Source organism: Ochotona curzoniae, unplaced genomic scaffold, assembly GCF_017591425.1.
Source record: "Ochotona curzoniae isolate NIBS_2020 unplaced genomic scaffold, NIBS_Ocur_1.0 contig_472, whole genome shotgun sequence".
In the NCBI taxonomy this organism is placed as follows: Eukaryota; Metazoa; Chordata; class Mammalia; order Lagomorpha; family Ochotonidae; genus Ochotona; species Ochotona curzoniae.
In genome coordinates this window covers 137,818-153,030 of record NW_024466366.1, presented here as the reverse complement: position 1 = coordinate 153,030, position 15,213 = coordinate 137,818, and the positions used below count along the sequence as shown (strand labels likewise).

The window sequence follows — 15,213 nt, the reverse complement described above, 5'->3', positions numbered from 1 at the left end:
GATGTTTTCTGGGAAAAGTTCTTCAAGTACCTTTGCACCTGATCAATACTTATATGATTCATGTGGAAAGGCACAACACAGATGTCATGTTTCAGTTGTCTCACTGTTACCATCCCTGTTTTAACAGAATCAACCCCAAAAAAGGAGATCAAGTAGGAGGTGACAGAGATTTTTAAAAATGACCAGTGAGGTATTAACGTGTATGTGCATCTCAACCTGTATGTGCATCATCACTGCTCTTGAATAAGCAGTGAGGATCCACACCTGAAATTTGCCATGCTACTTTCTTTGTTTCCTCAAACGGTTTCTCTAGTCCTGTTCCTGAAGTCAGAGGATGACCTGGAGTGTCTTCATCCAGAGAACAGTCGTCCTTTCTCTCTCTGGACCTGGAATGGTGGGAACTTCCTCATAGTTGTGAGACATGCACACATTTTGGTCATGAGTCCTGTGAAAAAATCCATAGACCTTATTCTCATCCATTTGGCTTTTTCAAATATTGTCATCATCTGTACCACAGGAATGAGAGACATAATTACAGTGATTTATATCAGTAACTTCCTGCTGGGTGAGATTATTTGTGAAAGTGTGATTTAACTGAACAGGGTGGCTCGAAGTGTCTCCGTCTGCATCACATGCCTCATCTGCGTAGTCCAGTGTTTCCAGATGAATCTTTGTATCATTTTTTCCAGTTCTATGAAGACTGTTTTGGGTAATTTTATTGAGATTGTGTTGAATGTATATGTTGCTTTTGGTAGCATGGACATTTTGATGATACTGATTTTATATATCCAGGAACATGGTATGCTTCTCCATCTTTTGAAGTCTTCTTCAATTTTTTTATGGTTTTTTGTAGTTTTCTTCAAAGAGGTCTTCTACACTTTTAGTTAAATTTATTCCTAGACACTTCATTTTCTTCTCTGTTACTTTGAACGGTACCTTGCTGGTTAGATCTTTTTCCATCTTGGGGCTGTTTGCATACACTATGGCTGTTGGTTTTTGTGCATTTATTTTGTACCCTGCCATTCTACCAAATTGTCATATGAGTTCTAGCAGTCTCTTGATTCTTCTATGTATAGAATCAGGTCATCTGTGAATAGTCAAAGCTTGACTTCTTCATTTCCCATTTGAGTTCCTTTGATTTCTTTTTCTTGTCTTATGTTTTTCTAAGCGCTACTAGTACTATGTTGAATAGCAGTGGAGATAGCGGACACCCTTGTCTTGTTCCAGATCTGTGGAAAGGGTTCCAATGTTTCTCCATTCAGTATGGTGCTGGTGTTGGGTTTTCATATGTTGCTTTGATTATGTTTTGGATTGTTCCTTCTATGCCTACCTTGGTTTGAGTTTTTAACATGAGATGGGTTTGAATTCTGTTGAAAGCTTTTTCTGCGTCTATTGACACTTTTAAAAGATTCTTGTTCTTCAATTTTAGGATGTGGTGTATTAGATTTATGGATTTGTTAATGTTGAACCATCCCTGCATTCCCAGGGATGAATCCTACTTGATCCAGATGAATGATCTTTCTGTTTTTGTTTTTTTGTTTTTGCTTTTTTTTTTTTTTTGATTCTGTTGACTAGGATTTTCTTGAGGATCAATGTTCATCAGGGATATTGTTCTGTAGTTTTCCTTCTCTGTTACTTCTCTATCTGGTTTTTGAATTAAGGTGATGTTGGTTTCATAGAATGAGTTTGGAAGGGTTGCTTGCTTTTCTGTTGTTTCAAAGAGTTTGTAGAGGATTGGGGTTAACTCTGCTAGGAATATTTTTGTAGAATTCTACAGCGAAACCATCTGGGGCTGGGCTTTTCTTTGTTGGAAGGCCTTTAATCCTCGAATCAATCTGTCACCCCGGTATAGGCTTGTTCAGGTCTCCTGTTGCCTCTGGGCTAAGTTTTGGTATGTGGAGGGAGTCCAAAACCTTTCCATTTTCTGGTGGTCTTCTGATTTGTTGCAGTACAGTTTTTTGTAGTAATTTCTAATTATTTTCTTAATGCTTGCAGTGTTTGTTGTTAGGCTGCCTTTTGCATCTTTGATGCTATTAATTATCATTTTCTCTTTTTTTTCCTAGTCACTCGAGAGAGTGGGGTGACTATTTTGTTTCTCTTCTCAAAAAAACATTTTGATATGTTTTGCGCATATTTTGTTTGTTTTGATTCCTATGTGATTTATCTTTCCCCTTGTTTTGATGATTTTCTGGTTCCTATTGCATTTCGGCCATTTTGCTGCTGTTTTTCCAATTTCTGTAAGTGTGTGTTTTTAATTCCTGTATTTTGTATCTTTCTTGGGACTTGACATAAAACTAATTGCTATGATCAGGAGGAAGATGGCCGACGTGGGAGGAAGGCTGTGAGTGAGCGTCTAGTGAGAGAGGGATAGAACGCTACAGAAGCAGCAAAGAGGAACAGCAGGGAACCGCAGGGAGAGGTCCGTGAAGCTCCCTGGGACAGTGTGGAGCCAAAAAGATCCACACAACTCGGAAGAACAACGAGAACGGAGCAGGGCAAAGGCAGAGAAACCGACATCCCACGCCAGACCTGCTGAGTCACTTTTGAAAACGGCCTGACGGGAGACGCGGCCAGCTCGGAGGCGGGGAGATCAGGGGGATCGTCCCCGGCGGGAGGCCCTCAACAGCGGCGGAGGCAGACTGCAGCGGCCGGACATTTGGTGAGCGGGGGGGGGGGGGGTGACGTGGCAGCCTTAGCATTCCTCGACCCCTGCTGAGGTTACAGCCTCTGAGATCGCGGGGCAGGCAGCCTGAAACTGTCGGGTCTTGGCCTTGGGAACTACGCTCAGTGGTGTTGGTGGCTGAAGGGGCCCTGGGAAGGCGCCTCGGTTGTTCTTGCGCTGAGGGGGCCAGTGCGGCTCGGTGCGCAGAGACAGCTGGCAAGGGTCTGGAGTCCCCCACACCCCGCCTGGTGGAGGACCGGGAGGACTCTGAACGCTGCACCCAGCGGACTGGGCGGCCCGCCTGCAGCAGCCGCCTCCGCAGCGCAGGTGTCAGGTGTCAGGAGACCTCTGAGATTTGGGAAGTGTAGCGCTGTGTGTCCCTGACACGCAGGTACCACTCCCATAGAGTGAACTGCTCACTCCTCGCCTACCATCCCGCAGTTCTGAGTGTGGGCGACCCACCAGGAGAGCTCTGAAAACTCCAGCACCATACTCACACGGTGCGAACCTGCCGTGAAGTCATTATAACAGGGCGCCTGGGCCACTCCTCCGCTAAGGGCCTGTGTGGGGGAGCCACACGGGAGCAGGGGCTCTGAACACCCACACACCACGAGTGGTGGATTCACTGCACAAGAGCCACGCCTGGAAAGTGCCTCACCCACAGTCCCGTGTGTGGAAGACGCACCAGGTGGGCTCTGAAAGACCCTGCAGTCCCTGACACGGAGAACGCAGGGAGAAAGCACATAAAACCTTCTAAGCCCTGTGGATTCCCGTGCAGGGCGCACACCCAGAGAGCGCCTCCATCCCTCCACGCCCTGGGGTGTCACACCTGTAGAAGAGGTGCCCAGAGTGTGCCTGGAATCCACTGGGCCCCCAAGGTGGTGCTCTACAGCCCCGGGCCCTGAGAACGCACCAACGGTGCCTTGAAAACTACCACGCCTGGCAACACCACGCCTGCAGGCTCCAATCTCTACAGGAAAGCACCTGACGGCCCCTCAACACACGGGTCCATTTGCCCCACCAGAATACACCAACGCAATGGGAAAAACCACCAGAATGAGTTGTGCTCCAGATGAAAGAGCCAGCACCCCACCAAACAAGGGCCAAAAGCCATTATCAATATCGACGATACGAGATGAAGACATGGACGTGTTACCAGCAAAGGAATTGATGAAAATAATGCTAAAATTTCTCAGAGACGTGGACACAAAGCTGGAAGACTTCCAGAACCGCATAATCACCGAAATACAACAAATCAAAACCAAACTGGATGCCCAAGATAATAAGATTGAAAGCCTCATCAACAGAATAAATGCGGCAGAGGAAAGGATCTCTGACACAGAAGACACACAAAATGAAGGTGCCCAGCGAATTAAACAGCTGGAGACAAACCTCAGCAAAACTAATAAAATGATGCAAGAGATGAAGGATTACCTTAGAAAATTGAATATTCGGATCATCGGCCTCCCCGAGGGAGTAGAAAGAGAATCTGGGATGCAAGCAGTGCTTGATGAAATTATACAGGAAAACTTCCAAAACACTTGGAACACGAATCCACCCCGCATACAGGATGGACAGAGAACTCCCAACAGACATGATCCAAAGAGATCTTCACCCAGACACACGGTGCTCAAGTTCTACTCCAATGAAGACAAAGAAGGAATCCTGAGACAAGTACGAAGTAGAGGAAAGATCACATACAGGGGAAAACCCATCAGAATCACTGCTGACTTCTCCGAAGAGACCCTACAAGCAAGGAGAGAATGGACAAAGATCTTCCAAGTCCTGAAACAAAACAACTGTCAACCAAAAATAATCTACCCAGCAAAGATCTCATTTGTATATGAGAACGAAATCAGATACTTCAATAGCAAAGAAAAACTAGAAGAATATGTCTACACAAAACCAGCTCTGCAAAGTCTCCTTAGAAATGCGCTAGTCCCGGACAAAAAGGAGGCAAATCACAAACAAAGTTGGCAAATAAGAAGGTCTCCAAACTAAAGGCCACACGAACAAGACAATTACATAGGCAACAACACACACAAAACACAATCACATGGCAGGACAAAATTGCAACCTCTCAATTTTAACTCTCAACACAAATGGTCTAAATTCACCAATCAAAAGACAGAGATTAATAGAATGGATCATCAAACAAGACCCAACCATCTGTTGCCTACAAGAAACGCATCTAACCAGAAAGGATGCAAAGAAACTGAAAGTGAAGGGATGGAAAAAGATATTTCACGCCAATAGACGAGAAAAAAAAGCTGGGGTAGCTATCCTAATTTCAGACGAGATAGATTTCATTCTAACTAACATCAAAAGAGACAGGGAAGGCCATTTTATACTGGTGAAAGGAAAGATCCATCAAGAAGCAATCACCATCATTAATGTTTATGCACCGAATCTTAATGCACCTACTTACGTAAAGCAATTACTTACAGACTTAAGGGAAGACATAGACACCCGCACAATTCTTGTAGGCGATCTCAACACACCTCTAACAACAATGGACCGGTCTACGAAACAAAAACTCAACAAAGAAACAACAGAGCTCACACAAACAATAGAACAACTGGACTTAGTAGACATATATAGAACTTGTTATCCTAAGGCCACAGACTATACCTTCTTCTCAGCGGTGCATGGCACCTTCTCCAGAATCGACCACATGATAGGACATAAAGCGAATCTAAACAACTTCCAAAACATTAGTATCATACCATGTACCCTCTCAGACCACCATGGGATGAAACTGGAAATCAACAACTCAAAACTCCCCAGGAAGTATAGGCACTCTTGGAAATTGAACAATATGCTATTAAACGAACAATGGGTCAGAGAAGAAATTAAAGATGAGATCAAAAAATTTATGGAAACCAATGAAAACTCTGATACAACATTCCAAAACTTGTGGGACACTGCCAAAGCAGTGCTACGAGGTAGATTCATCGCAATTGGAGCGCATGTCAAGGCCCAAGAAAGACGCCAAATACAGGAACTAACCTCACACCTCCAGGATCTGGAAAAACAGCAGCAGAAGAGTCCCACGCACAATAGGAAACAAGAAATCATCAAAACAAGGGAGGAGATAAACCAAATAGAAATCAAAAAAACTATACATAAAATCAACAAATCAAAAAGTTGGTTTTTTGAGAAAATAAACAAAATAGACACTCCACTGGCCCGATTGACCAAAAAAAAAAACAAGAGAAAGTGAGAATCAATAGCATTAAAGATGAAAAAGGCAACATAACAACAGACACTGCAATCATTAAGAAAATAATTAGAAATTACTACAAAGAACTGTACTCCCACAAATTTGAGGACCACCAAGAAATAGAAAAGTTCTTGGACTCCCACCACCTACCAAAACTCAGTCCGGAGGCAACTGCAGAATTAAATAAACCCATAACCGAGGTAGAGATTGAAACAGTCATCAAGGATCTCCCAACGAAAAAAAGCCCAGGCCCAGACGGCTTCACTACAGAATTCTACAAAACATTCCGAACAGAACTAACCCCAATCCTCTACAAGCTCTTCAAAACAATAGAGGAGGAAGCAACCCTCCCAAACTCATTCTATGAAGCCAACATCACCTTAATCCCAAAACCGGACAGAGAACCATCAGAGAAGGAAAACTACAGACCTATTTCTCTGATGAACATTGATGCTAAAATTCTCAACAAAATCCTAGCCAATAGAATTCAAAAAATCATCAGACAGATCATTCATCCAGATCAAGTAGGATTCATCCCTGGAATGCAGGGATGGTTCAATATTCGGAAATCCATAAATGTTATAAACCATATCCAAAAACTGCAAAACAAGAACCACATAATAGTTTCAATAGATGCAGAAAAAGCCTTCGACAAAATCCAACACCTCTTCATGCTAAAAACTCTAGCCAAAGTAGGCATAGACGGGAAAATCCACAACATAATCAAAGCAATTTATGAAAAACCCAACGCCAGTATCATACTGAATGGAGAAAAGCTAGAACCCTTCCCACTGCGATCTGGAACAAGACAAGGGTGCCCGCTATCACCACTGCTATTCAACATAGTCCTAGAGGTACTTGCAGAGGCCATAAGACAAGAAAAAGAAATCAAAGGCATACGTATAGGAAATGAAGAAGTCAAGCTTTCACTATATGCAGATGACATAATCCTATACATAGAAAAACCAGGAGACTCAATACAGAAACTGCTAGAACTTATACGAGAGTTTGGCAGAGTGGCGGGGTACAAAATTAACGAACGAAAATCAACAGCCATAGTGTACGCAAATAACACCAAGATGGAAGAAAATCTAACCAACAGGATACCATTCAAAATAGCTGAGAGAAGTATGAAGTATTTGGGAATAAATCTAACCAAAAGCGTAGGAGACCTATTCGAAGAAAACTACAAACTATTTAAAAAGGAAATTGAACAAAACCTCAAAAGATGGAACAACATCCCGTGCTCCTGGATAGGCAAAATCAATATCATTAAAATGTCTATACTGCCACAAGCAATATACATTTTCAATGCAATTCCAATCAAATTGCCCAAAACATTCTTCACGGAACTGGATACAATGATTCAAGAGTTCATCTGGAAACACAAAAAACCACGAATAGCTAGAACCATCCTGAAAAATAAGAAGTTAGCAGGGGGAATCACAATCCCGGACCTCTGGACATACTATAGAGCAGTGGTTATCAAAACAGCCTGGTACTGGCACAAAGACAGAAAGGAAGATCAATGGAATAGAATAGAAGCTCCAAAAGGGAACCCACACAAATACAACCAATTAATCTTTGACAAAAAGACCAATGACAACTCAAGCAAGTGGGAAGGCCTCTTTAGTAAATGTTGTTGGGACAACTGGCTGATAGCCTGTAGAAACAAAAAGATAGACCCACATCTATCACCATACACCAAGATCCAATCTACATGGATAAAAGACCTAAACCTACATCCAGAAACCTTCAAACTCTTGCAAGAAAATGTAGGAAATACCCTGCAAGACCTAGGAGTAGGTCCCAACTTTCTAAGAAGGACACCAAAAGCAATAGCAGTTGAGAACAGAATAAACAAATGGGACCTCATCAAACTAAGAAGCTTCTGTACAGCAAGGGAAACAATCAACAAAGTAAAAAAGCAACCCACAGAGTGGGAGAAGATCTTTGCACACGATATAGGCGATAGGGGGCTAATTTCCAGGATGTACAAAGAACTTCAAAACAACCAAAAAACCAAAACGAACAAGCCACTCAAGAAATGGGCACGGGAAATGGGCAAACATTTCACAAAGGAACAAATCCAAATGGCAAACAAACATATGAAAAAATGTTCCAACTCCCTAGCAATAAGGGAAATCCAAATTAAAACATCGATGAGGTACCACCTAACACCAGCAAGATTGGCCCACATAAACAAGAACACCAACGACGCCTGCTGGCGAGGATGCGGGGAAAAGGGAACCCTACTCCACTGCTGGTGGAGCTGCAAATTGGTACAGCCTCCATGGAAATCAGTCTGGAGAACACTCAAACAACTCAAAATCTGCATACCATATGACCCAGCAATAGCACTCCTAGGAATATATCCAAAACACCTGTTTTACGACAAACCAACATGCATCCCTATGTTCATTGCAGCACAATCAGTAATTGCAAAAACATGGAAGCAACCAAAATGCCCATCAGCAGAAGATTGGATAAGAAAGCTTTGGTTCATCTACTCCATGGAATACTACTCAGCTATTAAAAAAAAAACAAAATGCAGTTCTTTGTGGCTAAATGGGCACAACTGGAAACTATAATGCTAAGGGAAATGAGTGAATCCCAAAAGATTAGATACCACATGTTTGCCTTGATTTAACGTGTAATTTTTGTTTGGTTGTTTGTTATTTTTTGAACCTGTCATTGATACTGTCTCAACCCAGATGTCTCGAAGAATGGAACTTGCATTATTTTTAACATATTGTTTACCCAATACTATGTCAATTAATTCCATAATGTTGTATAATGATACTGAGGCCTTGTTGGGGCTTTTAACTGACCGGATCTTTACTCTGTTAGACCTATCTTCAGACCATAGAAGGTCTCCCCAAGAGGCCACTGAACTTATCTGGACAATAAGACGCTGAACTTTATGCTAGGCATGTGTTTGCAAGCAATGAATCTCAACTGAACTTGATCTATGGTTATGCAACAAGGTGGAGGAATCCACCATGGGGGGAGGGGTGTGGGAGGGGTGGGGGGGATCCCCAGCGCCTATAAAACTGTACTACATAATACAATGTAAGCAACAATAATAATAAAAAAAAAAAAGAAAAAAAAAAACTAATTGCTATGAACTTACTGTTTAGCACTGCTTTGGCAGTGTCCCACAGTTTTGCAATGTTGTATTTGAGTTTTCATAAAATTTTTTTTATCTTATTCTTAATTTCTTCTCTGGCCCATTGTTTATTAAATAACATATTGTTCAATCTGCAAGTGTTTGCATACTTCCTGAGACATTTTGATTTGTTGATTTCTAGTTTCACTCCTTGGAGGTCTAAGAAAGTGCATGATATAATTCCAATTGTTTTGAAGTTAGTGAGACTTGCTTTATGTCCTATCATGTGGTCGATTCTAGAGAAGGTGCCATGCAGTCCTGAAAAAAATGTATATTCTGTGTTCATAGGAAGGAAGGTTCTGTAAATGTCTACTCAGTCTATTTGTTCTATTGTTTGTGTGAGTTCTGTAAGTTCTCTGTGGCGTTTCTGTCTTGTTTATTTGTCTTTTGGTGTTAATGGTATGTTGAGGTAACCTGGAATGATTGTATTTGTCTCCCCTTAAGTCTGTCAGTAATTGCTTCATGTAGCTGGGTGCACTTGTGTTCTGTGTGTAGATGTTTGTAATGGTAATCACTTCCTGATAATGGCTCCCTTGAATAATATAAAATGTCCTTCTCTGTCACCTTTGATATTTGTCACGTTGAAGTCTATATTATCTGAAATTAGAACAGGTACACCAATGTATTTTTCTCGTACATTGGCGTGAAATATCTCTTTCCATCCCTTCACTTTCAGTTTGTTAGCATCTTTTTTGGTTAGACGTGTCTCTTGCAGCAACAGATAATTTTGTACTGCTTGCTAATCCATTCTGTTAGTCTTTTGATTGATGATTTTAGGCCATATGTGTTTGAGTTAAATTTCAGAAGTTGAAATTTTGACTTGCCGCGTGTGTGTGTGTGTGTGTGTGTGTGTTTGCGAGTGTTGGTATCTCTGTTTGTCTTTTCTTGTGTGGCCTTTAGTGGGGATGTCTTCCAATGTGCCATCTTTGATTATGGATTGTACTCTCTGTTTTCTTTCTTTCTTGCTTGCTTTCTTTCCTCCTTTCCTTTTTTCCCTTTTTTTCTTTCTGGGTTTATCACATTTCTAAGGAGGTTTTTTTTTTTTTTTAGAACTGATTTCATGCTGGCATATTCTTTTAGTTTCTCTCTGCTATGGAAATATTTTATTTCATTCTCAAATACAAACAAGTTCTTTGCTGGGCACATTATTCTTGCTTGGCAGGTCTTTTCAGGATTTGAATGATTTTACTCCATTCTCTCCTTGCTCAGAGGGTTTCTTCTGACAAGCCAGCATTGATTGTGGTTTTCCTCTAAATGTAATCTTGTCTTTTCTTTGTACTTGTTTCATAATTCTTTCCTTGTATTCGTTGGAGGGGAACTTCAGCACAGCATGTCTGGGCGAGATCTCTTTTTGTCAAATTTGTTTGTGGTTCTCTGTCCTTCCTGAATTCAGGCTGGATTCATGTTCGCAGTATTTTGGAAGTTCTCCTTTATAATTCCATTGAGCACCTATTCCACACCTGTCTCTCCACTCCTTCAAGAAGGCTTATCATTCTGATATTTGACTTTTTCATGCTGTCTTCCATTTCCTTTATGGTTTTCTTGGGTTGTTCAAGTTTATCTCCAGGTGTTTGATGTTCTGTGTTTTCATTCTGGCTGTCTTCCATTTCAGAGATTCTGTCTTCTGCTGTATTCATTCTATTAGTTAAGGTTTCAATTTTATGCTGCAAGTTAAGGAACTCATTTTGGAATAGTTTTGTTTCTGTGATGATGTGATTTTTGGATTCCTTGAGCTCCTTTCATCATTCTTCATTGTCTCTGAAGAGTTTTATTATTATTTTTCTGACTTCATTATCTGTTCATCAGTTTCTTCATCTGTCATCTCTGCAATTGACCAGGCCATTTGGTGACTTTTCAGGGTGGCACAGGTTTCTTCTTCTTACTCATTTCTTTTCCTGTGACCTTGCCCCTTGCCTTTGTGTTGTCTTGCTGCCTTGTGGTATTTGTCTCTGCTGTGTTGCTGGGGTACTTGAGAAAGGAAACAAACAAAAAAAAAAAAAATCAAAGTCAGCAATAACTCAGTGTACCCACAAGGTGGCAGCAGAGGCCTAGGATTGGAAGAAAGCTCTTCCAGAGTGCCACCTTGTGGGTGATTCGAGTTACTGTCGACCCTGAATTTTTTTTTTTTTTTTTTTTTCCTGGTGCCTGCTGTTTGCTGGCAGAGCTTGGTTCCCAAGGCCTTCTTCACTCCAGCAACTCTGTGACCCTGTGTTCATCTCAGTAGTGAGTGATATTAGAAGTAGGTGTTAGGTCTCCCTTTTGTGAAGTTTTCTTGGACTCCGGATTGGTGCAGGCCAGTGTGGCAGGATTCTAATTCCCATGTTCACCTGGTTGCTTTGATTCTTTCTGCAGGATGGCTTTCTCTCCTCCAGCCAGACTGCCTAACTCCACATCTGCCGCATAGCCCTCATTTCAGACTCCCTTTGCCTTGTTTTTTCCCCAGGGTTCATCCCCCCTCTTTGCCTGCTACTGGCAGCCACTTCCCTGTCTTAGCGACTCACTGAAATTCATTCCCTGAATTTCTCTCAGTGAATTTTGTTTGAGTCTCCGTAGCCCAAGGAGCCGTCCTTCACTCTCTCAGGTTGCAGCTCACACTGGTTCACGTCTGTTTCTCTGCTGGGTGCCGTCTTTCTCAGTCCTGGTGACCCTGGAGCATTTCCCCCGTGTTCCTCGGGATTCTCTTCCTCTTGCCCTCACTTCTGTCAACTCCCGTCCTCCACTTCCCTAACTCTTGATCACATCAGTCTACCATCGTCGGCCGTCTTAACGTCTCAGCACATTTTCCTAACTACAATTGTGGTTTATGAACTCAAAAGTAATAATCTCACAATTCACAATGGATTGTATGATTCCATATTTGAGTATGACATCTCAATGGCAGTCTTATAACTAATTGATGATGACATCAAAATATTCTTATGAAATTAATGGTTTATGTATTCAAAGCTGAACATGACAGCATAGTGGTTGGTTTCTGACATTCCATTGATAATGATTATACAAGGGAAGGTTAATGAAATCAGAAAAGGGTTTCTGTGATCATTGCAGAATGTTTATTACATAATAGTGGCTAATAATATAACATGACTATAACAGCACTATGGTTTTATGAAAATAAAATGAATTGTGGATCAGGAAAACTATTTTGTTGAAATTTCAGCTGATTTGTGACTTAACCAGGACAAATTTATAGCAGATTATGCTTTTTCTCATACTACAATTTATTATGACATGACAATGATAGTTCATGATATGGCAGTTCACAAAAAAATTTTGATTAAATATCAATTGCTGTTTCATATTATCTTGATTAGATCAACATTGGATTAAATTTATTATATCAGAATGTTAGTTTGTCTTGAAACATTGGCTACATTGCTATGATGCTTTTTGTGACAATAATGTTACATTCAGGATACCAGAACTGTGTATTGTCTCACAATTGACTGTGACTTTTCAATGTTTCTTTTTCTGAAAATAAATGACTATTTTAGACATCAAAATTGATTAGGCAGACACAATATTGTTTTTTGACATCACAGTTTGTTATTCTTGCAGAATGTTAGCTTTCTGAAGTCGTAATGATTGTACGACTTCACATTTTTTATGATAGAACAATGATAGCTTTGTGACAGAACGAATGATTATGACAATTTTGTTGTTATTTTATATCATAATGGTGGCTAATCACAAACCCATTTTATTATGACATCACAATGTTTTATGACAATAAAATGGCTGCTTCTGACAGCAAAAGTGTTATCGATCACATAGTGTTTGCTTCATTGGCTCACAATCGAGTTTGATGAGACTCTAGTAGCATTGCTGTGACATGACAGCAGTATTTATGATATCAGAGTGGTGGTTGATCACATGCCAACTGTTTATGACATCATGATGTTTTATGACAAAGCACTTGTAGCTTATTACATAAAAAACTGATTATACCAATCGATGGTTTGTTGGTAGTATCACAATTGATTAATACCTCTTTTTAAAAATTATTAATTCTCCTGTCAGCCAGAGTTAGACTGAGAGGGAAAAACAGAGATCTTCCATCTTTTGATTCACTTACCAAATGGATATATTGGCCAGAGCTGGACCAGACCAACCCCACGAGCCAGGAGCTTATTCAGCCGATGGCTTTACCTGCTACAACACAATACCAGTCCTGATAATTTGCTCTTAAAGGTAGGTTCATGGCATCACAGTAGTTGGTTATAACATCAAAATGGATCAATACAGAAAGTCTTGGTGTTTATTTTGATGGCTCAATTTTGTAACACCGTGGTTAATAATAGCATAGTTCATTTATATCACAATGTTGACTTATGACATCACAACTCAACATTATGTGGTGCTTGCCTAATATCAGAATTGTTTATGACAGCACAATGGGTGATTTATGATATCACAATTGAGTATTATCTCCTAATGGTAGTTTTATGTTATCCCAATTGTTGATTTATGACTTTATAATTGATTAAGATGGTACATTTGGTTTGTTGCTTCACCATAAACTATAATATCACAATGGGTGTTTTATGATGTCACAATGAATTTTTGTACTACCCAACTGATTTTCACTAAAATTTTAAAACATTAAAATTGTTATTTATTGCATAGAAATGATTATAATCGCACCGTGCTAATTTTATGCTATTTCATCAAATTCTGATATCATGAATGGACATTTTTGAAGAAACAAGGGATTCTATGCATATAAATTGTAACTTCATTATGTAAGTTTATGATATAGGAATGGTGGTTTAATAATTCAATTGTGTTCATGATATTACAGTCTACTTTGAATGATATTTTGTTTGTGATATTTCCATTAATTTTTATAATTCACAAGTGACTGTGACATCAGTGATTTGTCACAAACTGATGGATTATGAAATCAAAATTTTTCATAATAAAATAATTTATGACATCATATTGATGATGTGACAATGATAGGTGATGCTACAATTGATTTAGGAATTTGCAATTCATTGATATCAAAATAGTGCATTTTTATACCAATTGTCATTTATTACTTACCGATTGGGTATGACTTCACAATGATTATTATAGCATGCATGGATATATCATATGTCATATATAGTTAGTAAAGACTTTTTTTTTTGCTTCTTGTCAAGGAGCTACTGGTATATTAAGAACATTTCCAGTGAGCCAGAATAACAATTTTAAGTCATTACCTATAAGTACCAAATGATGGGAACAATAAATTAGGCTAACCATGACAAATATGTCATGGCCAAATGAGAGAGGATCTTTTTCCCTGGGTGTATAAACAAGTGTCACCTGAGAGAAACTTGTTACCTAATGCATCAACTAAACATGAATTGGCACACAAACATCTCTTTCATTATTTTTTAACTTCATTAGATAGAGACACAGACATGATGCTATATTGTACCTGCAGGCATTTTCAGCAAGATAGGCACCAAATTTCTGAGGGCAGAGCTAAGACTGGGAAAGGTTATCCAGCTTCACTACCATTTAAAATAGGGAATTTCACGTTATATTGGCATACAAAGTGAGCTAATGAGGAACACATGAATAGGAGAATGACGGTTACAGTTGTAAGTCATGACACAAGTAGGAGAACACCAGCCATTCTATAATAGAAGTCATGAGGATGGAGTTGTGGTGTAGTGAGTTAAGCTGTCACTTGCATTGTTGGCTTCCACAGGGACACTGGCTTGGATCATTCCTGATTGAAAACTTTGCTAATGCAGCTGAGAAAGCAGCAGAACACAATGCAAGTGCTTGGGTCTCTGCACCAATGCTGGAGACTGAGATGATGTTCCTGAACCTGGCTTCATCTTGGGCCTTTCCAATCCATTATAGACTTTTGGGGAGTATGTCAGAGGATGGAATATACTCTAAGTACGCCTTTCAAATAAATAAAACTAATATTTTAAAAAGGGCTAGAAAGGCTGTCATGGAAACCTAGTGGCTAAATCCTTGCCTTGCACAGGCTGGGAGACCATAAGTATTCTGGTTCATGACCCAGCTGATCCACTTTTCCTCCAGATTGCTACCTGGAAAAGCAGCAGAGAATGGCCCAAAGCCTTGGGAAACCTCACACATCTGGGGAGACCTGTAAGAAGCTTCTAGCTCTGAACTTTGGATCAGCTCAATGCCAGC

The 15,213-nt window shown here is 40.2% G+C and overlaps 1 pseudogene; it reads left to right on the top strand.

Annotated features, from left to right (window-relative positions):
- The first annotated feature begins 334 nt into the window (after positions 1–334).
- The window catches only part of LOC121161209, a 40,807-nt pseudogene continuing 25,928 nt past the window's right edge, over positions 335–15,213 (top strand).